General features: G+C 50.7%; 1 protein-coding gene and 1 long non-coding RNA gene across 3 annotated transcripts in view; both read right to left on the reverse strand.

Annotated features, from left to right (window-relative positions):
* Positions 1–23,934, reverse strand: part of STX1A (syntaxin 1A) — a 98,630-nt gene that overhangs the window by 42,092 nt on the left and 32,604 nt on the right. The gene's annotated exons all lie outside the window — the stretch shown is intronic.
* Positions 11,875–15,816, reverse strand: LOC121233576. Its single transcript, XR_005933311.1, has 2 exons — positions 14,689–15,816; positions 11,875–12,231 (listed from the first exon to the last, which is right to left on the reverse strand). It is a non-coding gene; the product is annotated as an uncharacterized LOC121233576 (long non-coding RNA).

Genomic DNA, 23,934 nt, shown 5'->3' on the forward strand with positions numbered 1-23,934 from the left:
GGCCTCCTCCTGTTTTCTTCCCAGCACCCCATCCTCCCCATGGCTCCCCTCTGAGCCTCTCAGTCCACCCCCCATTAGCTCCAGGGTGGCACTAAATGCCATCACGAGCTGCACTCCATGAGCACCCTGTCCCTTTGCCGCCCGCTCCCATCCCGCTCAGGGCCACACGCAAACCCCGGGGAGCTCCAGGATGGATGCAGGGTATGGTGGGACGGCAGTGCTGGGGCTCATGGGCAGCAAAGCTAGCCCAGGCCTTCCGCAGGCACTCAGCGGGCAGAGGTACCAAATAAAGCTGCTCAGATTTATTTTTACAACACTGAACCACATTAATTGTCTTACCCTCCTTTAATTCTCTTGATAGAATTCCACTTCAAATACTCCATTATTTTGCCCAGAAGCAAGGTCGGGTTAATCAGTCAATAATTACCCAGCTCATTCCCTCTCTCCTTCTTTAAAAAAGTGACGCTGTGCTACCTCCCAAGCTCCTGATGCCCATCAGGTATGTGGAGACTTATTGGAAATCAACACTAATGGCAGAGGCACCATCTTACTCAGCTCTTGGAAAACTTCCTGATCAATAACTTCAGGTAGACACAATCCAGCAGTGTCTATTTTTGGTATCAACTGTTTAGCAACAACCCGAATTACTGTTTGAACATAAGAATTTAATCATCATAAGATACATCACATGGTTTCTCAAACACTCAAAAAAAGCATTTCCCAAATCTTTCTGTCCTTTCTGCATTATTCTCCCATTTACCATTACTAATGCACCAAAACGTCTGAGAGGTTTCTGCTCTTCTTTAAACATGTCACAAAGAATTCAGACCGTCCTTTGGGCTGGTGCTTGCTGGGTTTTCCAGCTCCGTAAAACTCCTAGCTCCAGTTTCTGTGCCACTGGGAGAGAGAGAGTGGGAAAATACTCTCCTCCTCCCCACTACATATGGGAAAACAGACAAATGTCAATCAACGACAAGTAAAACTCCAAAAGTAGGAGTCACAGAAAAGTAGAAAGAATCTCAAAAGGATGCAGTGGGAATATAGTGCTTTAAATTTATTCTGTGCGTACAAGATATAAAGGAGCAAGTCATGACCATCCGCACCAAAGCTTCTTGCTTTTAATCTTTTACTCAGTTCCCCTTTATCTCCCGAGACAGAAAGGGGATTGAGGCCCTTCGGCACAGGTATGCCATGTTTTCATGACGGGACGATTTGCTTCTTGTTTCTACCAACCTCAAGGCCATTGTGCTGATGCCCAGCCAGGCCCAGCACTGAGACCTGAACATGAGTCCTCCCCCACGCAGGCTGTGGCGAGGTTATTTAACACTTCAGTGATGCAAATCTTTCTTCCAGGTCTGAGTAACATGAACTAGGCTGAATTTGGGATCACAAACGAGCAATTGCAATTCTCTGGTTTATTAATTGTTTTTATAACAGAGATGTCTGGGGCAATTAAATCATTCTTTTTTGTCCTGTGCTTTAATCATAGGATCACAGACTCACGGAGTGGTTTGGGTTGGAAGGGACCTTCAAAGATCATCCAGTCCAACCCCCCTGCCAGGGGCAGGGACATCTCCCACTAGATCAGGTTGCTCAAAGCCCCATCCAACCTGACCTCAAACACTTCCAGGGATGGGGCAGCCACAGCTTCTCTGGGTGACCTCTGCCAGTGTCTCACCACCCTCATTGTACAACATTTCTTCCCTATGTCCAAGCTAACCCCACCCTCGTTCAGTTTAAAACCGTTGCCCCTTGTCCTGTCAGTGCAGGCCCTGGTCAAAAGTCTCTCTCCCTCTTTCCTATAAGCCCCCTTTAAGTACTGAGCGGCCGCAGTAAGGTCTCCCCAGAGCCGTCTGTTCTCCAGGCTGCACAGCCCCAACTCTCTCAGCCTTTCTCCATAGCAGAGGTATCCCAGCCCTCAGACCATTTTGGTGGCCTCCTCTGGACCTGCTCTAGCAGGTCCATGTGTGTGTTGTGCTGGGGACCCCAGAGCTGGTTGCAGTGCTCTGGGGGGGTCTGAGGAGAGCGGAGCAGAGGGGGAGCATCCCCTCCCTCGACCTGCTGGCCACGCTGCTGGTGATGCAGCCCACGAGCCACCTGGCTTTCTGGGCTGCAAGCCCACATTGCTGGCTCATGTCCCATTTTGCACCCACCAGTATCCCCCAGTCCTTCTCCACAGGGTGTTCTCCCTTCTCCCCTCCCTCCTCCAGTCTGTGCTGTTACTGGGGATTGCCTCGACCCAGGTGCAGGACCTTGCACTTGACCTGGTTGAACTTTGAGTTTCACATGCCTTGCTAGCACTCTGGCTGTATACTAAAGCACATTCACCCATCCTTCCCTTTTTATCCTCACCTCCTTCAGGAGGATGGCTCTGATCCACCCTCAGGCAAGCGCTCATCCTGTGATGAGTGTGGTGACCCGGCTGCGCTCTCCACCACCCCTCAGCACTCCAGCCCACATTGCTTTCTCCCCAGTCCAGAAATAGCACTCATTTATCTGACCCTTTTCTAGAAGGCTGTCACTGAATGCAACCCCAGCTGAATCAGACTGAGTTAAAAAAGAAAATCATTAAAAAAAAAAAAAAAATTAGTTTTGGACCTCTTCAAACCCCAGAGCCCAGCACAGGAGGCAGAGCTCTGGAGGGCCACTGACCATCCCAGGCCATGTCAGATGCTGCTCTGCAGGACTGCATGATCATACATGCCACAAGCCTACATCAGGAGCTACATCAGACACCTCCCCTGGCCTGTCTGGTGGACCAGTCCCCTTGGGCAGGGGCAGGAACAGCTCTGCTGGGAGCAGAGGGCTCCCAAGGGGAAGGTCCCACAGGTCCACCAATGCAGCCCAGTTCTGCATGACCCACCATGGGCGCAGCAGTTGTTTGACCCAGGACACACAATGGCTCTTCCCAAAAGCAGAGGTACCCTGAATGCCATATTTAAATTGTTCAGGATGAGAGAGCAAGTCCAAGCTAAAGAGTCTACACCAATGAGGGGCCCTGGCCACTGAGCAGAGCGAAGGGTGGTGGAGAAGCAGGGCCTGATTGAGGGACTGGGTCCACAGAAGGAGGGAAATCCTTCAACCCACGGACAAGGTGATGCACATCACATACAGTGACCCCATTTGGACAAAGAGAAACAGGGCTTTGTGCAGAAAGGCAGCCAGCCAGGCAATCGTGGAAAGGTTATTTTTAGGGTTGCACATTTCCACGATAAAGAGCAAGTATTACCTCTAGCTGGAAAGAAAAGTTTTTCTAGCACTGGTGGAAAAAAAATGACCCAAAGAAGTCCTACCACCTGGAGCTTCAGTTGTGAGAGAATGCTCTTCAAGACGCTGTTATTCATACCCAAAGCAGCACATGCAAACTAAAAGCCCCAGAAAGCACCCACCAAAGAGTTCAGACATCTCTGCTGCCCAATCCAGAATTTTTTTCTTAAAAAAAAAAGGCCTGATTTATATTTTTAAACACGGACTGAAGTGCAGGGAACTGTGTGACTGTTCACTCAACTCCTGCTTGGATTTTGGCTAACATGCTGGGAGCAGCACCATTAGGTCCAAGGGAAGAAAACATGCAGGCAGGACACAGTGGCCAGAAAGGGCTAAAAGTCATTCCACAGCGTCGCCTGCAGCTGGCTGTCTCCTGCAGCCATCACCCTAGCTTATTGGTTGTCTGGTGGTTTCTTTAGAATCCACTAACTCATGAAAATAGTATAGACTAAACTTCCAAGCTGGAAGGTATAACTATGTCAGCTTACTCCAAAAGTTTTTTAAGTGGATCCAACAGCAGCTGAACTGCTGAGGCTTTCGTGCTTCCCACTGTGATGCCTGCACCATGATGGAGGAGGAAGGATGAGCACTCTCACCCTCTGCTAGGTAACTGTTTTGCCCATGGATGCATGAGTTATGAGTTGCAAGTTATGAATGAGAGAACTTCTGAGTTAGAAAACTCATGAGTTAAGTGATGGATTAGTGAATTCACATTAGACTACTCTGTGCAAAGGGTATTGAGCCTTGTTTGTCTTGTTTGCTTTCTTTCCGAATGAGCTCATAAAATAAACTTTAATTTACAGAGTACATTATTGTCCTGTAATTTTGAGAGATCCAAATGTCCCATGACAAACTGCATTGCTTGTGGCCTGTTCCCAGGCAGGCTGGCTGGTTGTTCTGCTGTTGTGGGTCCCAGTCTCCCTCACCCCTGACTCTCCCCATTCTCCCCACCCCGGGCCCTGAGCAGGGCAGTGGCCATCTGAGAGCTCCCAACCTCGGCTGGAGCTTCCACCAGAAGGTTTGCTAGGGCAACACCCTGTCCAGGTCAACCAGTTATTGCAATCTGCAACTCTGTCAGGTGTCAGAGCAGATGGCTTTGGGCACAGGGAGGCCAGGAAGGTCCCTAAGAGCCACCCACTGCATGGCAGCCCACTGCATCTCCATAAAAAGCAACCCATGAACAATCACCGTAATGCATTTAATCAACGAAGGGAAATAGACTTTGGTGATCAGAAAGCTTTAGCAGCAGCCCAGGTCACCAAGTGTCACTAAAGAGGCAATAGGAAAGGGATGGGGAATGTCAAAAAGGGAAAAAATCCACGTCACAGGGCTGGGCACTTGCTCAAGTATCTTTTTCATAGAGTCATGGACTCAACAGAACGGTTTGGGTTGGAAAGGACCTTCAAGGACGATCCAGTCCAAGCCCCCTGCCATGGGCAGGGACATCTCCCTCTAGATCAGGTTGCTCAAAGCCCCATCCAACCTGACCTCAAACACTTCCAGGGATGGGGCAGCCACAGCTTCTCTGGGCAACCTCTGCCAGTGTCTCACCACCCTCATCGTACAACATTTCTTCCCTATGTCCAACCTAAAACTTTTTGCTAGGCCACTGGTAGGGACAGTGCTGGCCCAGGCTGCCAAGCCCCTGAGGCTGCCTGCTCTGCCAAGCCCCTGAGGCTGCCTGCTCTGCCAAGCCCCTGCTGAGACCCTCCAGGGAAAAGACAGCTCTCCCTGACTTCGGGAACTGGCTTCATTCACTGAGGCTGGTGTCACTCAGAGCCACGGTCAGGGCGAGCAGGTGACCGCAGTGGCAAGGAAAGGTTTGGTCCACCCATCCTCTCCCACACCCGTGTCTCTAAACATAAAAGCAAGCCAGTTCTGTGCCTTCATGTGAGACACGTGTGCTGGGACTGAGCCCTCTTCCACGATCCCCGTGACAAGGCTGCCTTGCTCTTTTGTTTGTTTGTTAATTTACAGAAATCAGAAACAAGTTGTTCCTGATCAGGAACTTCCCCTGATCCGGCTCAGGAGCACGAGATCGCACCCACTGCTGGCTGGAGACTTCCCTCCCCATGCAGGGCAAGCACATCAGCAGCCCCTGACCAGTCCTCCCTGCCACCATTGCCCATTTCTCCCCAGCACCTCCCCAGCAACCAGTCCCTGCGACTCTTGAGATCCTGCTGCTTGTGAGCTCTTCCCAGCTTCCCCCCACCCTTGCTGCCCGAGCCGGCAGGAGCCCAGCAGCCAGCGGCTGCAGGCAGTGCCAGGAGCTAAGTGCTGTGGCAGGCAGGGCCCGCCGTGCTCTTCAGCACGCTCACTCCAGCCTCCCACTCCTCCCCAGCATGGCGTCAGCCGCCAGTGCCACCAGCATGTCACCAGCCACCTTTTCCACAGCGCTCATTAACTCATCAGAGGGGAACTCTCCCCTCCAAGGGAGGATGGAACAGGGAATCCCAAAAGCAAGGGGACCACCGTGACCAACAAACCTTGCTTGCTCCCTGCTTCACTGCTCCAAACTTCCTGCATTGTCCTTGCTCAGTGCCCCTCAGAGAAGGCCACATTACCTTTGACTGCTCAAAATACAAACGGAGAAACTAGGAATGGTGGTAGGAAGGGAGGAAAACCAAGTTGTCTTTAACAAGGAAGATGAAACAACACAGTTTGAATGAACAGAAGATAACAGAGACCCTACAAAATTACTGCAAAACAATGCAAGGATGTGTTTGGACTCTACAGAAAGGAAGGGGAAAAAAGGATGGATGCAGGTCTGGGATTGCACAGACCAACTGCCAAGTACTCATTTTCCCTCCTCAGCTCTTGCATAGGAAAAATTTTTGTGTACTGTCTCATGGTGGCCCCCACGCTTCCTCCTTGGCACCAACTCACTTGTTCCCTCCTGGCCCCACATCTCAGCAGCCTCCTCCAAAGCCCTCCTCCTGCCGCTACGTTGGACTTGTCTTGCTCCTGCCATCCATCTCCCTTAATTACAGCTTCCCAAGCCTGTTCCCTCTCTGCGCACTGGAATTCACCCTCCCCTGCCACATCACTCTCCAGATTCCTTTCTTTGCCAGGATTTGCCTTCCCCATTTGCAGCGCTGCTCACTCTTAGCTAATTTCCCAGCACAACAGCAGGTTCTGCCCTGCCAGCTTTGCCCTAAGCATCTGCTGTTGGCAGGTGGCTGGCCAACCACCACTACCTGTCAAATCATTTGCAGACTTAAACAATCTCTTTAAAATTTAACTACTATGCAAGTGAAGCTGTCTGCAGGCACCCACAGCCCCTGCTGCCATGCAGCTGGGCACCCCCATGCGTCTCACAGAAGGTCCTCATGCAAGAGCATTGCCCAAAGCTTACTCTCCCCAGGACCTCAACAACCCCAACATGGCCAGGGGAGCCCTTCTCCTGCCCAGGAAGGGACATCCCTCTCCCTGCAGGGTGGTATTTCTACCTTTTAGACAGCAGGTTTTGTATTCCCTGGGGGCAGTCCTTGGGGAAATCTCATACTGGGGTGCCTTCTAAATGTCTGTGGCCATGCCCACGGCATCCTGGGTCACAAAACATGGCTGTGTCCCCCACCCTGTGCACTACAGTCATGGTGCAACCTGGTCTTTCCCACCAAACCCTAATAGACAGAGGCTTTTCCCTATCAACTGCCTTTTTCCAAGTTATCCTTCCCCACATCTCTGGCCCCTTGATCCAAACCCAAAGCACTCATATGCAGGTGTGGGGCTGCTCCATACAGAAAACACATGGCCATTGCCCACACTTTGCATCAAGACGTGCACACAGTTCTACAGCAGCTCTTGCAGGGACAGCAATGTTTTCCTCCAAGACTGCAAAGCTCAACTCTAACTCTCAGTGAATGACAGCTTTCATACACACAGGTGATGCTCAGGAAAGACAGCAGAAACCTCCAGCTGTTGCAGATGTGAAAAAGGCACTGCTGCTGAGCATACTTCAGTGGGGTGGATCTAACACAGCTCAGAAGCAAAATTAGCTTCAGGACAGGTGAAGGTTTTAATCAAAGCAAAATGTGTAAGGAAGGAAAAGTGGCAAGGAGAGTGTATCTTTGGTTTTCCTGCAGTATGTAGCAGCCGGGGGCTAGGCAGGGATGTATGGGTATATCACACTTGTGCCACCAGGCTGGACACAGGGACCAGATGATTAAAGATTCAGAGCCAGATTGGGGAAAAATGATGAATGACTCCCATTGGGGGGGTCACTCCTGGGTCAAGTTCAATTCAGTATTTTCATTAAGAGCTTGCAGGCTGGAGGAAAATCCACTCACCGGCTCACAGAGGCAGCACAGAAGAGCTGTGCTTTCTTCACCTATCTGATTTAAAGACATACTTCATTAATGACAAAACCAGGCTAAAAATCAATTACAGAGATACTGAAAAAGGATAAATCTCAGCTGGTTCCCATGGATAGCAATAATCTAATGGTCAAATACAACTCCAGGACCTTGTATCCACTCATACGCTGGGAGGAGGTTACATGAGAGCCAGCAAGGAAGGAAGCACCAGTGGCAGGATGATTCATGCAGGGATCAAAGACTTTTTTTTCTTGGGAAACAACAAATCTGAGCAGGACTCAGGTAGACAACTGCCTCTCCAAGCTCAAAGCAGCTCAGAGGATGGGCAGTGCAGACAGAAGGGGCCTGTGATCCCACCTCCAAACACAACATCAATGCTGTATCCCAACAGCACTTCCACATTTCCCAGATGAGGATGTACCAGGAGAAAATCAAGTGCAACAGAGGCCAGAAAGCAGGATTTCACCCATGGGAGGTCTGGAGATACCACCTGATCACTGCATGCGGGTGCTGGCCCATGGAAAAGCTGCTCACACACACAGAAGTCTGAATACTACCTAATCTCAGCAAAAGATCTGGTTAATCCAATTTTCTGGAAGTACTTGGTGTCCACTAATGCTTGGCTTGCCTGCTTCCTGCAGTCTGTGGATAGTTAATCCCCTGTTCAGTCCCCTCCTTCTGGGGTCAAGGGATGATCAGGATTTCCCATACCAGCCTTAGCCAGGCCACAGGACTGCCAGACTGGTGCTGGGACAGGGACTGCACTCAAATGCTGTGTTGCAGAAGATACGACACCTGTGTGCAATGGTCAGGGAGGGACAGGTTCTTATTGTTTCCGTCTTGGTAACTAATAATGGTCTCCAAACTTCTGAAGACCAGACACTAGCCATCACCAGACATGGTCCACTTGATAATGAAGATCTGTGTCCTCAAGAAGTCTTCTCTGATCCAAGCTCGCATGCTCTGGACCAAACTAAGCACCAAATCTCCACTTGCGTCATCAGGAACCTCCACTGACTGGGGCCCCGCCTCTTTCACAGAGGACACATCACCCAGCCAACTTCTTTGGCATGGCAGGATTTCAGTCTTTCCTGCTTTTGACATACCACAGTCTCCAGAGGTGGAGCCGAGGTCCATGCCAATATCAACCAGCCTGTGGTTCTGTAAGGAAAGGGTTTTTACTGGTGACTGATCACAGGTCACCCAGAGATGCTGTGGAGTCTCCATCCTTGGAAATATTCAAATACCATCTGGTCACGGTCCTGGTCAACCTGCTCTAGGTGACCCAGCTTGAGCAGGGATGTTGGACCAGGTGACCTCCAGAGGTCCCTTCCCACCTCAGCCAATCTGTGATTCTGTGAAAATAAGGAGCTGTAGTGCCCTGTGATGTATCAGACCAGACAAGAGAAGCTGCTGTGCCATGTGTTTCATGAAATCTGTGAAAAGCAGCCATGTCACAGGATGTCATGGCTGCAGAACATCACCTGTCCCCATGCAGCACCACTGATGCTGGTCCCTGGGCTGGGGGGTAAGGGGAGGTAAGGGGGACAGCCTGCACCTTGCTGGACACATGCAAAGGGGAACCTCCTCATCCGGAGACTATCTGAAGCAGATGGGAGGAGACCCAATAAAGCAAGGAGGTGTCATTAACAGAAATTGTTCAAGAACGAGAGAAAATGCCTTACAGAAAGGGATTCCAGAGCTCAAGAGAAGACTGTCTTTGTTACAATCTGCTATCACCTTACAAGGAGGAAGTGCTGAAAACCGAAGAGCTGGTTAGTCTTCACCATATCCTTATATCAAGACCTTGATCTTCTGGACCACCTCCTTTGTCAAACTCAAGTTACCGAGTTCAGTGGAGAAAGAACCAGGACAAACACCGTGGCTCAAAGCATACGGGTGCCCAGGCAGCACCGCAGTCCTGACCAACCCTGCACCATTTGGTTAGAAAACTCAGACAAACCCGCCATCCAAGCCTGACTAAACTAAGTGGCTGCCTTTTTCACTGTATGTTGTATCTGACCATGTCCTGCAACACATGATGTTCTTCAGCTCCTTCCCTGGACAGCCTGCACACCACAGGAGTAAGGAATAACCAGCAATATGCAACAGCAACACACTCAACAAGGATGCGACGTCCAACGGCTGGAGCAGTGCTGCTGATCCCGCAGCACTCTGTGGCCAGATGGCTCTGAAGGGGTGAATCTACGTAATGTTTTTTGGCAAAAAAATCCAGCAGTTTCACAGTGAAAACACCACCCAGAGCAGTAACAGTTAAGGTTGGTGCTGCCTTTCAGTATTGGTTACACAGGCAAACACTGGCAAGGACAGCAGTTCCCCTTCTGGCACACCCACTATCTCATCTGGGACAAGCCCATTTCCTCTTATCATTAATTATTACACATTAGGAGCCTGCAAAGTTTTAATAGCCAATTCCAAAGCTCTTCCTAGTTCCTAGCAACCTTCTGCTCCCACACTGCAGAAGACACTGTGCAGCAGATGAAGCCCCCAGCCCCCTGGACGGGCACTCCTGCACCCCAATAGCATGGAGAGATGCGGGCCAGGACCCTTCCCCACTGCCAATGCTTTCCCCAAACAGACACAAGTGTGAGGCTGGGCAGCACAGGAGGGGAGGACACGGCTCACAGCAGAGGCCCTTCCTCCGCCAGCAAGGGTGAAGAGCTTTGCAACAGCTTTTATCTAGCGCTTTCCCAGTGCTTGCTCCAAGCCACGCTCTAATGACGTTTTAACGAGCCCTCAGCAGGTGCCGCATCCCTGCATGACAGCGAAGGGCACTCGCCCTGACCACGCACACAGCGGTGGTTTGTCAACACCATGACTGGGCTTTGCCTGCTCGCTCTCAACATTTCAATAGCTTCTGCAGGAGCTGTTTTTGTCCACCCGCCGTGTGATCTCTGCTGAGGGCAGGGCTGCTACACAGGCAGCGAGAGGAAGGAGGAGGCGAGGGAGGATGTAGGAGTCGAAGCCCCCAGCCTTGTGGCAGCAGTGGATGGTGCAGATGAGCATCGCTGCCAGCAGGCTCATGCTGTGGCCCACCTGCACGGTGTCCCTGGCTGCACAGGCTGCTCGAGATGAGGGCAGATTCGCTTACAGCCTGCCCCAAGCTGGGGGGTTGGAAACCCCCACAGCGCTGTCGTGAAGGAGGACATGGAATCACCCCATGCGTCAAAACCAACCCGGCCAACTCCCTTCCTACTGCCCCTGGCAGCAGCAGCACCCTGCACATCCCAGCGTGGGCGGGCACAGGGTGAGCCTGCACCAGAGCAGGAGCAGTTCGGCAGAAAGCCAAGGAGCCTGCACAGCATCTACCTTTGGAGGATGAGGGCAGAGAGCACATCTCACTACCAGGAATGGAGCCTGGGGGCAACAGCTCAGGGTTGGCAGTCAGCACCACCCTGGTGCACTCCACCCTGTCTGGGCATGGTTTTGCCTGCATGCAAAGCAGGATGGATTTTACATTTGCATTCATTCAGTGATGTTAATTATGACTCCCAGGCACATGTAACGAAGGAGAGGTTTCCAAGCCCCAGGTCCCACCAAGCCAGAACTGCTGCCTAAAATTCCAGGTCACACTTTAGACAACCTTGGACAGTTCACAAGTTAGTGCCTTCATGTAACTTAATTTGGTCTTTTACTGAATTCAAAGTTTGGAAATAGGAAGATGTTACTGCCTGAACACCAACCCCAACAGCCAAGCATCATGGTCCTCCTGCTAGAAACAGAGCTAGGCGGGCTCATGCCTCAGCACCAGTGCTCCCCACTACCACGGGCACCGAAGCAGCTGTCTGCAAGAAGGCACTACCGCAGGCTTACAAAAGCCTCCTTCCATCACAAGAATCTGGATTTTTCACATAACAAATTACTTCAATCACAAAAATATGGATTTCTTTCCATTCCTTCTGTTGCTCACAACCAGCAAGCTGATGGGACACCATTCCCAGCCGCTCCATCCATATTAGTCACCACCTTCCCCACCAGCAGTGTGTTCAGACAAGGGCAGAGGCTGGTCCCAATGGGAAGCCTTTCAGCAGCAAAGTTAACTACTAGATTCTTCACTTCAGGCTGCTGAAAAAAGCAGGTCAGAGCTTCTGTAGTGAGAGAGCAGGAGCTCCCCGGGGTTCGGATGCTGCGAGCAACACCCTGCTCAGAGCTGGTACAGAAACGGGTCCACTGTGGAAATGGAGCTACAATGGCATACATAGATGACTCCTTTTAGATAGCATTTTTTCACATAAAACTGAACAACAGGACAAACAAAAAAGAATATGAATGAGGGTTTAGATATTGCTTTATTTTATTTGCAATTAAAAACAAAAATTACACATCCTTCCACAGCTAAATCTTGACAGCAGCTCCATTTGACATGGCTCCACCACTGCAGAAGTGGAACTGCTAAGCAGGATCTTCTTAAAACTCAGAGGAAAATGAGGTGGGTGATATTCTGCTTACGTTTTTCAAATTGCTTTCCCACCAGGCTGCTTTCCTGTAGCACCATAAGCTATTAAAAGCCCTTGCAGTACTCTGAAGGCACAGAATTATCTTCCAGATTGGGAGCTCCAGATTCAACTTGGTCACGGTGAGATATATAATCCACACATGGTGCCATTACTCACTCTAAGCACTGTCTCTGCAAGAACCCAGATGGATGCCAAGAATAAGGCACTTCTTATAGCTGTAGCATTTTTAAGAGACGTTAACATGCCTTGCATAAAAGTGTCCTAATTTCTGACTTGGGCTGAACACACATGAGTCACTCAGCTGCATTATTCTCAAAGCCTATACCTGCACAGAAAAATCCCAGCTTCTCTCTCACATACCCAACCTGCTTAGCAAAAAGGGCATTATAAAGGCATGGACATGCTAGTTTTTTCTTCATGACTCAAAACCTTTACGCTCTCAACGGAAAAAATGTTACTACACATATCATTTCCAAACACTTCACAAAGAGCACTCCTCAGCTTAGTATGACACATACATAGTGTCATCTTCTACCATCACCAAAAACCTGGGAATCAGCATGAGGTTTGAATTGTCTTTCATCAAACAACAGTAGGTGGGGTGACAAGAAGCAACGCAGAGACACCAGTGCTTCTTCCAAGCTGAGGTACAACAGGGAAGAGTTCTCCACCCACAATGACAGGGCTTTACTGCCTGCATTTGGAGAGCAGATTTGGCATCTGGTTCTTTCTGCCGTTCCTCCTATAGAAAGAGGCTGCCTTTCAAGTGTCGACATTGCCACCTCTTCTTCAAAATGTTCTCACTATGCTAGAAAAGAACAAGAAAGGAAAGGACCGGTGGAGGTCGCATCGGCTATGGTTTCTCACCAGCAGCTTTGGCCAACTAAGAGAACTTCATAACTTCAGCCTCGTTTCTTCAATGGAAAAGCTTCAAAGAGAACACCTGCCTATGGGAACAGCATCACGCTGCAGCCGGGAAGAGCAAAGCAGCATCACAGGTTGCTCCAACAAGCCAAAGGCAAAGGGAGCATAGAAAAAATACCTTCCGGCGTGTCTGCCCCTGCTCTGCTTTTGACCCAGAAACATTTTGGGAGAAATTTTGGGGTTTCTATCCAGTGATTAATTGAAGTAACCACAGAAACAAACCATCTATACTTCTTTGCTCTAGATAAACACTAATGAACACTGAGCTTCCCCAACTGCTCTCAGGGCTCCAGAGACTCCTCAAGGGTTCAGCTCCTTCTTGAACCCAGGTGCTCTTTATCTGAGGTTGAGGGCCTCTTTCTGCTGAGCCTTTTTACGATTACATCTTTAAAAGATTAAAGACCAATAATTGTTTGAAGTGGAAATTAAGACCTGAAGATAAAAACAGTGAACTTGAAACCCTTCAACACAACCTGTCCAGTCGTAATAGCCCAACTGTTTATTACATTTTTGAAATATTAATATAACTCTAAACCTTTTCATGTTGCAGTAAAAAGCCAAGCAATATTTAAAGCATCAACCACAGGCATGGAACGAGTGATGGTTTCACGTCACGGCACTAGAGAAAGGCTGGAACTGACACAGGCTCAAATCTGCACATGGGCACATCAGGATTTGATTATTTTCCACCAAAACTTTCCCCAGGAGCCCTTTGTGGCTGTGGTTAGAGGGACAAAATAAGAAGTTTCAACACTTGTACCCACCACTTTTGACCAGACCCGAGAGGGAAAGGCTTCCAGCAGGCTCATACTGGGGCCAAAGAGGTAACAGCTAAGAGAACACCAACAAAGAAGCTGTTGGGTTGTAGGAAATGGCACACACACCCTCGCACGCACACAGGCATACTCAACAGCTGCTTTGGAGATAGTTTCCACCAAAACAGGCTAAAACAATATCAAGGGCATTTAAATTAACATCTCTGATCTGACCTGTCTCAGATGGGGTCAGTAAACGGGTAGGGTGCCCACAGGGTGGGTCCTCTGCGTGGGGACAGTGGCAAAACTCTGCCGCATGGGATCCACCATGGGACAATCTTCTAGCTTGCTGACTCACCAGCACGCTGGGTGGTGGGAAGAAGACAGTACAACAGCCAGGTCCGGGCAGCAACTGCTATAGGAAATTATCAGGTCAATGCACCTCTTGATGGCCTCCAGCTCTGACTGGGGAGCACATGGAGAAAACAGAAAGGCTCTAAGTACAACTGGGCACATACAAAGCCTTCCACAAGAAAGCTGCATGTGCATCTGCCCGAAATAGGGAACACCTGTGTTTTATCACAGGGACAGAACACCAGTGCTTTTCTCTAAAGCAGAGAGTGAATCCCATATGGAGATCCCTCGCTATAAAGAAAAACTGGAATAATGCTAGTTAACAAATAACTAGAATTCTCACTCTTCCTGTACTCCTCCTTGCAGCTTTCACCTTGTCCAAGATAAAAGGTTTCACCTTGTCCTGGATAAGAGTCTTCTCATACTTATTGACATAACATAGCTGGACTCGGTACCCAGGGTACCAGGCAACCCCCCTCAGCCACCAATAATGGGAGCACAAGAAAGCTCAAAACACAAGAGCAGAGATGCTTTCCTCAGGTGAAGCCCTTTCCAACACAAGGTGCAATGTCTCAGCATTGTTTCACATCTCACCTCTGTGCTGCATGACTTCTCCTCTGGCTGATGACCAAGTTGTGCAGTCATCAGCACTGCAGACATCTTGCTCCCATTTCCACAGCCTGCCTCCAGGCAGTGCCACCAGAGCGGGGACACCACGGAGGTCTTTATCTCCCCTGTTCCTCAGTGCCACACTTGTAAATGGGACAGGAGCTGTACTTCCCTTCCCATGCAGAGTTATTTTAGATTTACAGGTCAAAATGCTACTACCTAAGCGCCACTACCAGCCATGACAACCTCTGGCAGTTATCTGAGCAATGAATGATGGATCACTCTTCTTATTAGAAGTGCACAAAGAAGTGGTTCGCAAAGGGCTGGAGGCTTGTAAAAAATAATATCTGCACAAGATCATCTTCAGCTGTGCGCACATGAGTATTTACAGATCAGAAGCCAAGTTCTGACCTGTTGGATTCTAGACCAGTTGATTAATTATTTACCTCTAAGCTAATTAATCATCCATTAACTCTTTGTGAGCTCTTCTACCTATAGGGTACACTCATGAAGTGACTCAATAAATGCTTCTAACATCTACAGCTTCATACAATTAAGAAGAAAAATCTTCCATGGGAGAGCCCCAGGCCAGAAATCAGAGGAGGCCACATCGCAGCTGCATTTTATCTTCTTTCCCTGACAATTATTTGGCCCTGCCTGATAATAATGCCCTCCCTTATCCGCCACGTGGTGCCCACAACAGAGTGCTTCTCCAGACAGCACTTTTTTTTTTTTACTCAAAGCCAAAGCAGCTCTTTTATTTGTATTTTTGCTAATAATCTGATAACTTGATTAGGAAAATAATACAGTTCTGCTCCACCTCTGTGGGGCCTGGAAACTCATTAACAGTGCTAGGAAACTGCAAGAAGCTTAAACCTATTAAGTAGGCTCTGCTGGCATTAAAAGGTAGCTCAAGATTTATGCTGCCTGTCCTCAGAAAACATTTCTCTCCAGCAGACCTGCAGAAACTGAGGCAGGATCAGCGGGGGGGAGAAATACCACCATGAGGGAAGCATCAGGGCCGCGTACAAGCCGTGCTCTCCTCTGAGAGCCTTCAAACCTAGTGCTCCCCTGCCAGAGCCTCTGCAGCCTTCCTGCCTGAAACAGCAATAATTTTTCCCATTTCCCCAACCAAATGCAAACTAAAGGCCTCCCAAACCCCAAAGGTCTCAGGTCTAGGGTGTTTCCGCTGCAACGCCATAGCTCATCACCACTTTGCTTCCCATGTGAAGCATCTGCATCAGCATCTGCCAGCAATGCACAGGTTCCCCACTGCTATTTGACTCTACTGATACTCACGGTTTCTTCTGTCAGAGAACTTTTCTTTATAGCTTAATTTGAGGCTATAACTCAGCAGATCTCCTGGATGGCAGAAATGCCATGAGAAGTCCCCCCATAACCCTACAGCAAGATCCTCCACCCTCCAGCCCCTTTGATGCTCATGTTCTGCTACCTATTCTGCACATGAGTTCAGACACCCTTGCACCCCGCTCCCACACCCAGGGTCTTTCCCACACACCACTCACCTCAATCTGCTCATTAAACTGGGACTTCAGACTGAGATTTTTAAGGGGATTTGGTGTCATACACATGGCTGACAAGTCCTTGATTTGAGGTCCTTGCCTGCCTGCACTGTGGTGTGACACAGCTGCCACATGGGGCTCAGTCCCAGTCCCCCCAGTAACATCACCTGCCTGTCCGGAGCCCAAAACATTTGTTTCAGAGTCCTCTGAGCAGCAGGAGGCAGGAGCTGGTCATCTGTTCATCTCCAGCTCTGCAGGCTCAGTGCTGGGGGAACCCATGGTCCAAACTCCTAACACTGGGATTGTAAGAAATAGATCCAAAAGAGACGGGGATGTCACCTGGCTGTCACCCCTCCACCACAGCAGTTCCATCACATGCTTGGCAGTTCTGCAGCTGCTTGAAGAGAAACCTCCAAGCAAGCCCCCAGCCAAGCCCTATGCAGGGTGACACCTGGGACACACACAACAGCTTTTCTCACATGGGCGCAACTGTGGATCACCTCATTTCCATCCTAAATGTGGCTGCCGCCACCCCTGCTCTCCTGGAGCACTTCCACATGGCACCCCTCTCCTGGGGGCACAACTGGCATCGGCGATGAGATCTCACAATGTACCCAAAGTCCTCATCGAATAACAAGCACCATGAGCCTGCTTAAGAAGTGGGGTGTCAAGCCAAGACCTCCAGCATCCCCCAGACTCCAACGGGGACCCCTGTGAGAACCATGATTTCAACACCCAGGACCACAAAGGGGATGATTTCAACACCAAACTGAAGCCTCTGCTGGTCACACATATCTGGCTGCCACTCACTGGATCCCCATCATTGGAAGTGTTCAAGGTCAGGTTGCTTTGAGCAACCTGCCCCCATGGCAGAGGGCTTGGACTGGATGATCTTTGAAGGTCCTTTCCAACCCAAACCACTCTGCGAGTCCATGATTCTGCAGGGAAAGCCAAGCCGCTACAGCCTGCACCGGGTGGCAGCTGTGCAAAACAAAGGAGGTGACCACTCAGCTCCACCGCACCCCAGGCAGAGCCCAGAAAAGGGCAAAAGCACCCAGTTACTAGCATGAGGGGCAGAGGACATTTCTTCCAAAGCAACCAGGCTGCTCCCATCTCTCCCTCAAGTATTGGGATAACATCCTGCCCATGACACTGAGCTCAGCATGGTATCACCTCTCCTCCCCACTCCCTCCCCTGCATCTCACAGCCACAAACTGCTCTTCTCCCTTTCTGCAGGGAGGACCCAGCTCATCCCTCCACTGTGCTGTGGCCACCCCCTGCTCCACAGGCACCAGCTCCCTCTTCCCCGCAGATGGCTCAGCTGAGCTGTACTCAGTGTAGCTCAGGGACAAGTGCTCTCAGCTTGCATTTCATGTTGAAGCTGGCTGTTTCCATATCAGGTATCAAAAGGGCTTGCATCCACAGAACAGCTGCTTTTTCAACCATGTGGTCAAGTCTGGCTCTGACTTCTTCACACCCTTCCACCAGGTGTTTGTGCTGATCACCACCACGAACCCGGCACCTCAGCCAGTTTGCAATCCACCTCAATGTCCACTTATCTATTCCCTACTTTGTCAATGGGGATATTATGGGAGACAGTGTCAAAGTCTTGCTAAAGCCAAGACAAACAACACCCGCTGCTCTCCCCGCACCCACCGAGCCAGCCATCATAGAAACTATCAGGTTGGTCAGGCGCTATTTTCCTTTTGTAAACCTGTGCTCCAGATCACCTTCTTGTCCTTTGTCTGCCTGGAAACAGTTTCCAGGATTAGTTGCTCCTTCCCACGTGTCGCAGGGAGGATGACCAGCCTGGAGCTCCCCTGATCCTCCTCCTGGCCCTTCCTGAAGACTGGAGGGACATTTGCTTTCCTCCAGTCCTCAGGCACCTCCCTGATCACCATCAGCTTTCAATGATAATTGCAAGTGGCCTCACAATGACGCCAGCCAGCTCCCCCAGCACCATGGGTGCACTCCATCAAGGACTCCAGATCTGTGTATGCCATTCTGAAATGTTCCCAAACCTGATCCTCTTCTACTGAGGGTCAGTCTTCACTAATCCAGACTTTCAAAGTGATCTCAGGGGCCCTTCCTGACCTCTCGCAGTTTTGTTTAAAGCCCTCCAACAGGACTGAGCTCCTGCAGTGCCAACCTCCCCAAGTGAGCAACTATTTCTTATAAAAATCTTTTTTAAACATGAGCTAATGCCTTTACTGTACCCAATGCCTCTTCCCTCCATCACCAGAGCCAGAGAGAATCAGCACCATCTGGCTGCTGGGAAGACCCTTCTTTGCTGCTCATCCCTGCCCTGGTGCAGGCACCTACTCAGCACAAATGACTTGTTTTCAGAAATACTTCCACTTGGCAAACAATAAATACAAGCCCCCTGAGTCAGTGACCACCAGCAGATACTCGCCCCCAGCTCCATCAGAGCATCCCCCCTCAGGGGACAAGAACGTATGTTTTAAGGTCTACTTGATTACTGTAAGGTTTTTGCCCCAAAAATTAAAAAGTGGGGAGGAAGAAAAGCAACTTTCCAAATTACAGCTCACAAACCACCCAAGGTCCAGACAGCGCCCACCCTGCCGAACCGCTCTTCTTCCCAGGGGCTGGCACTGTCCTAACACCTACCCACGTGGGACATCAACACTTTCCATGTCATCACAGGACACAGCAGCCCATGGTCCAAGACATCATGAACTCAAATGCAGCCTTTGCCTGAAAACCACTGTTAAGACCAGGCACTGGCAGGGGACTACGTGGAGGCAGTGCAAGGGCAGCAGTGAACTCACGGAGAGCAACCTCAGCTCACATAGCTCCAGACTCTCCTTTTGGCTTTGGTAATAACCCTTGATGCACCACGTCAAGGGCTGCTCCCAGAGGTGGAGGAAGCATGGAGAGGAGAGGCGAAAGCCTGGCCTTCAAGAAATCAAGAACAACTCACTGGAAAAAGAAATCAGTTCCAGGAGAGGGTTACTCATCCCTGCGGCCACCAGCAGTAATGTGGGACACCGAACTCTGGTGCCCATTGGCAGAGAAGAGCCAAGAGGGAAGGATCTGCCAGCTGAGACCTGGACCAAAGCCCTCACCAGCCAGGAAAAAATAAGATAAAACTGAATGAAAGCCCCTAAAAAAAGAAAACCCTCCGAGGCTGGGAGACTGGGCAGAACAAAGGGCCATGCAAGGTTCCACTTATCTCTGGCTTACCAGGGATGACCAGACACCCAGTGACCATCACTGTCACTAACACGGTGCAGGCATTGCTATTGGGGTGACAAATTAACAACTAATTTCCTTGTCCCTATCAGCCAGCATCAGCAAACATTACATATTCAGGCTGCTGAGTCTGGAATATGAAGCCAAACCCCATTTCTAATCTCTCAGTCACAAGCCAGGATTTATGGTAACAGCTCCCCAGCCCACTTGTCCTCATGTCAACACCTCCAGAGGAGACTGGTCCAAACACAGCACACCATTGCCAACAGGAAAGGTACTGGAGCGTGCTAACGACACAACAAGTCCCTGAAAGAACAGCCCAGCAATCTACTGATTGCATTAATTGCATCTATGAGCCAGCCACGTTATGCAGAAAGTCTCAGGTGTGAGAAAAATTATTCAGCAGCGCCACATCCCATTAAACCATCCCCAGCCACAGGCCAGGACATCACTATCGGGGACAGCCCCAGCAGGCTGGGTGCACCAAATTAGTGAGAGAGTGTCCAGGGTGTAGACACGACTGGGGTGCATGCTCACATCTCCATCCCACTGTGGGCACACAAAGCTGCAGAGCATCTGCAGCGCGCACCAGTGAGCACCCACTTATTACAGGCAGGGGATCCAAGCCCTGATAATTAAGCAGCAAATTGCACAGCCTGCAAAGCTGGGTCAGCAGAAACACCGCTGGGGTTTGGTGTTTTTAGGCAGGATTTCCGGGAGGGGAGGGGGCAGCAATGCAGACGACCTGATGTGTGCACAGCCCCTGCAGACCCCAGAGTGTGCAGGGATGCAGGACCGACAACCTAGCCATGCAGCCTGTGGGTTTGTGCTGGGACCTTCTCTGCAGAGGTTGATTTTTGGTTAAATCTTCAGCGGGACAACTGGGAGGCACTCTGCTGTCCCAGAAGCGGGCAGTGGGAATGGCTCCTCTCCTGTGCTGCTTCTCGGCAGGTGGTTCACCTCACTGCTTGCTGGAAGCTGGCTGCATGCACTCTGCCAGATCGCAGGCAGAGTGCATGGCCCCGGTGCCGTCCCTCTCCTCCTGGCATGGCAGGCGAGCCAGCACTTGGCCACAGTGCTCCAGAAATCACACTAGCCTTGACGGCTGCAGCACACTTCCTTGCAGCCACTGCTGCTGGAAAACATGGGCTTGGCCATGACCTTGGAGGTTCAAACCAGTACAGAAACGAGAGAGATGCTGTCGTAGGTGGGACGGCTTCCAGCACAACTGCTGAATCACAGCTGAAGTGAGCTGGCACTGAAGCAGAGTTCTCCCCAGAGGGAAAGCTGGGGGAACTTGGAGAAACTAGAATTGGAAAGATATGGGTTTGATGGATGGACTATAGTTGGATAGGAAATTGGCTGGATGGCTGTGTCCAAAGAATTGCAGTCAATGGCTCAATGGGCAAGTGGAAACCTGTAATGAATGGTGTCCATATTGGGACCGATACTATTTCATATCTTCATCAATGACACAGACAGTGGGATTGAGTGAACCCTCAGCAAGTTCGCAGGTGACACCAAGCTGAGTGGTGCAGTCGATACGCTGGAGGGAAGGGGTGGCATCCAGAGGGACCTGGACAGGCTGGAGGAGTGGGCCCATGTGAACCTCAAGAAGTTCAACCAGGCCAAGTGCAAGGTCCTGCACCTGGCTCAGGGCAATCCCCAGGACCAACACAGACTGGGGCATGGATGGATGGAGGGCAGCCCTGCAGAGAAGGACTTTCCAGACTTTCCAGCTGAAGTCCCGTTTGCCAAAAGAGATCTGGGACATCAATGACCTCTAAGCAGTCCTTCAGTTCCCAAAGGCTGATGTTACTTCTTGGAAACAGAGCTCAGAGTCTGACATTGCAACTTATTTATTCAAGCTAAGTAAAACAAGAAGAAAAATATTAGACGCTTGGTTTGCAAGGCACTGACTCAACCCTTTCCTAATTTTCTAGAATTTTTTTCAACTCTGACCAATGCAACCATTTGCAGCATGTATGACAGAATGGGGGAGCATACAAAGGAAGGGAGAGAGGGAAGAAAGGAGGGAAGGAGGGACAGCAGCCCTGCAGAGAAAGACTGGGAGATACCAGTGGGCAGAAAATGGGATATTAACCAGCAATGTGCATCTCCTGGGCTGCATCACCAGCAGTGTGGCCAGCACGTCGAGGGAGGGGATGCTCCCCCTCTGCTCCGCTCTCCTCAGACCCCCCCCAGAGCACTGCATCCAGCTCTGGGGTCCCCAGTACAAGATACACATGGACCTGCCTAGAGCGGGTCCAGAGGAGGCCACCAAAATGGTCTGAGGGCTGGGACACCTCTGCTATGGAGAAAGGCTGAGAGAGTTGGGGCTGTGCAGCCTGGAGAACAGACGGCTCTGGGGAGACCTTACTGCGGCCGCTCAGTACTTAAAGGGGGCTTATAGGAAAGAGGGAGAGAGACTTTTGACCAGGGCCTGCACCAACAGGACAAGGGGCAACGGTTTTAAACTGAACGAGGGTGGGGTTAGCTTGGACATAGGGAAGAAATGTTGTACGATGAGGGTGGTGAGACACTGGCAGAGGTTGCCCATTGAAGCTGTGGCTGCCCCATCCCTGGAAGTGTTTGAGGTCAGGTTGGATGGGGCTTTGAGCAACCTGATCTAGTGGGAGATGTCCCTGCCCCTGGCAGGGAGGTTGGACTGGATCATCTTTGAAGGTCCCTTCCAACCCAAACCACTCTGCGAGTCTGTGATTTTTATGAACTTTCACAACCAGCAGTACAGGGGCTGCTGGTGTTGGCAGCAGAGGGGCGGCAGGAGTGGCCTTTGTGAGAACACACCAGGAGCTGCCCCCTTGCTGGGCACAGCCGCTGCCAGCCAGCTCCAAGACAGACACGTCACTCCATGAAAGCTGAGCCCGTCAGTGGACGGTGACCTTTTTGATAAAGTATTTAAGACAGGGTAAAAACCAGTTTGCAACAGCAGCTGTGAGAGAGGAGAGAGAATATGTGAGAGAAACAACTCTGCAGACACCAAGGTCAGTGAAGGAGGGGGAGGAGGTGGTCCAGATGTTGGAGCAGAGATTCCTGTGCAGCTGCTGGAGAAAACAATGGTGATGCAGGTTGTCTCCCTGCAGCCCACGGAGGACCCCACATCGGAGCAGGTGGATATGCCCTGAAGGAAGCTGTGACCCCATGGAGAGCCTGTGCTGGAGCAGGTTTTCTCCTATCTTCAGACTGAAGCTGTAACTGTGGTCCTGACACCACAACCTATCTCCCACCCACAAGCTCCCCAGCACTTTGCCATCCCCAGACTTCCAAAGCAACCACACTCCCTGCTATTCACCCCGAATTCCCTGAGCAAACAGCCTCAGCCTCACCACAACCTGAGATAAGCTGGAGAGAGCCCACCTCCATGGCGGAGGAAGAAGCCAGGGGACACACTGGTCTAGGCTTTGGAACATGCATGAAGCCAATCCCTCCATGCCAGGCCCATAAGGCTTCCTCCCACTCCTGCATCCCCTGCGCAAATACCTAAAGCTGGGCAGAAGGGAGGTGGACACAAGCCAGCCAATGTGGGCAACCTGGGGACATGGCAAAGGAGCCTGACAAGGGGAAACAAAAATAAACCCCAGGTCCTAACCAAGCTTTTGGGTAGCTCCCAGCTACAAACAATGCCCAGCTTGGGAAATTGGAGGTCACAGTTGTACCCAGTAATGTTCCACAGATGCCCAAGCTGTGTGCCTGGTGCATGGGTGGCAGGACTGGTGAACACCCGTGTGGACGTCCACATACACCCCATAGGAGGGCTGACGAACACCTGTGCAGGTGTCTGCACAGGTGGGAGCGGGGCTGTTGAGCAGCAGCTCCCAAAGGCATGAGGAACAGCCTGGCTCTACCTGCAGGTGCTCCTGCCAGCACCTCTGATGCCCTCGTTAAACATCCGGCCACCTCTGCCAACAGAGATGATGAGTCCACACTGGGAAGGCAGTCAGCTCTGTGCAGGCAGCGGGGCTCTGCCTGCAAGGGCTGGAGCTGGCAGCTGCTGGAGCAGCAACCACTCCAAATTGGCAGCTCCCAGGAGGCAGACCCCCACCACCCAGCTCTCTGCAGGGCTCCCAATTAACGGCAAATGGGCAGCAATACCCTCTGAGGCAATTAATCATCTTCCTGGGTTACAGGGAAATCGTTATTTCCAACTACCCCCGTGCAGCTGCTGACGCACCCACACGCCAACGCGGGATGCACAGCCTGGCAGTGCCGAGGAGCGGGCAAGCAGGCAGCAGCCCCCGAGATCAAAAACGCGGGTGCAGTAGGAGTGTGGCAGGCAGAGACCCAAGAGAGAGGGGGCTGGCACAACGTGTTGGGAGAGTAGGCAGGAGCTACATGCTGAAGGTGGGTGGTGTCGCAAGGCAATAAAATACAGGGATTTGGGGGGGAGTTTAGGGGGAAATAGCTATTTTCTGTGTGAATATTTTCTCCTAAAACAAGCACTGAAAAGATTTGGAATGACATTCAAACACTTGAT

The sequence above is a fragment of the Aquila chrysaetos genome, chromosome 10 (genome assembly GCF_900496995.4).
Source record: "Aquila chrysaetos chrysaetos chromosome 10, bAquChr1.4, whole genome shotgun sequence".
NCBI lineage: Eukaryota > Metazoa > Chordata > Aves > Accipitriformes > Accipitridae > Aquila > Aquila chrysaetos.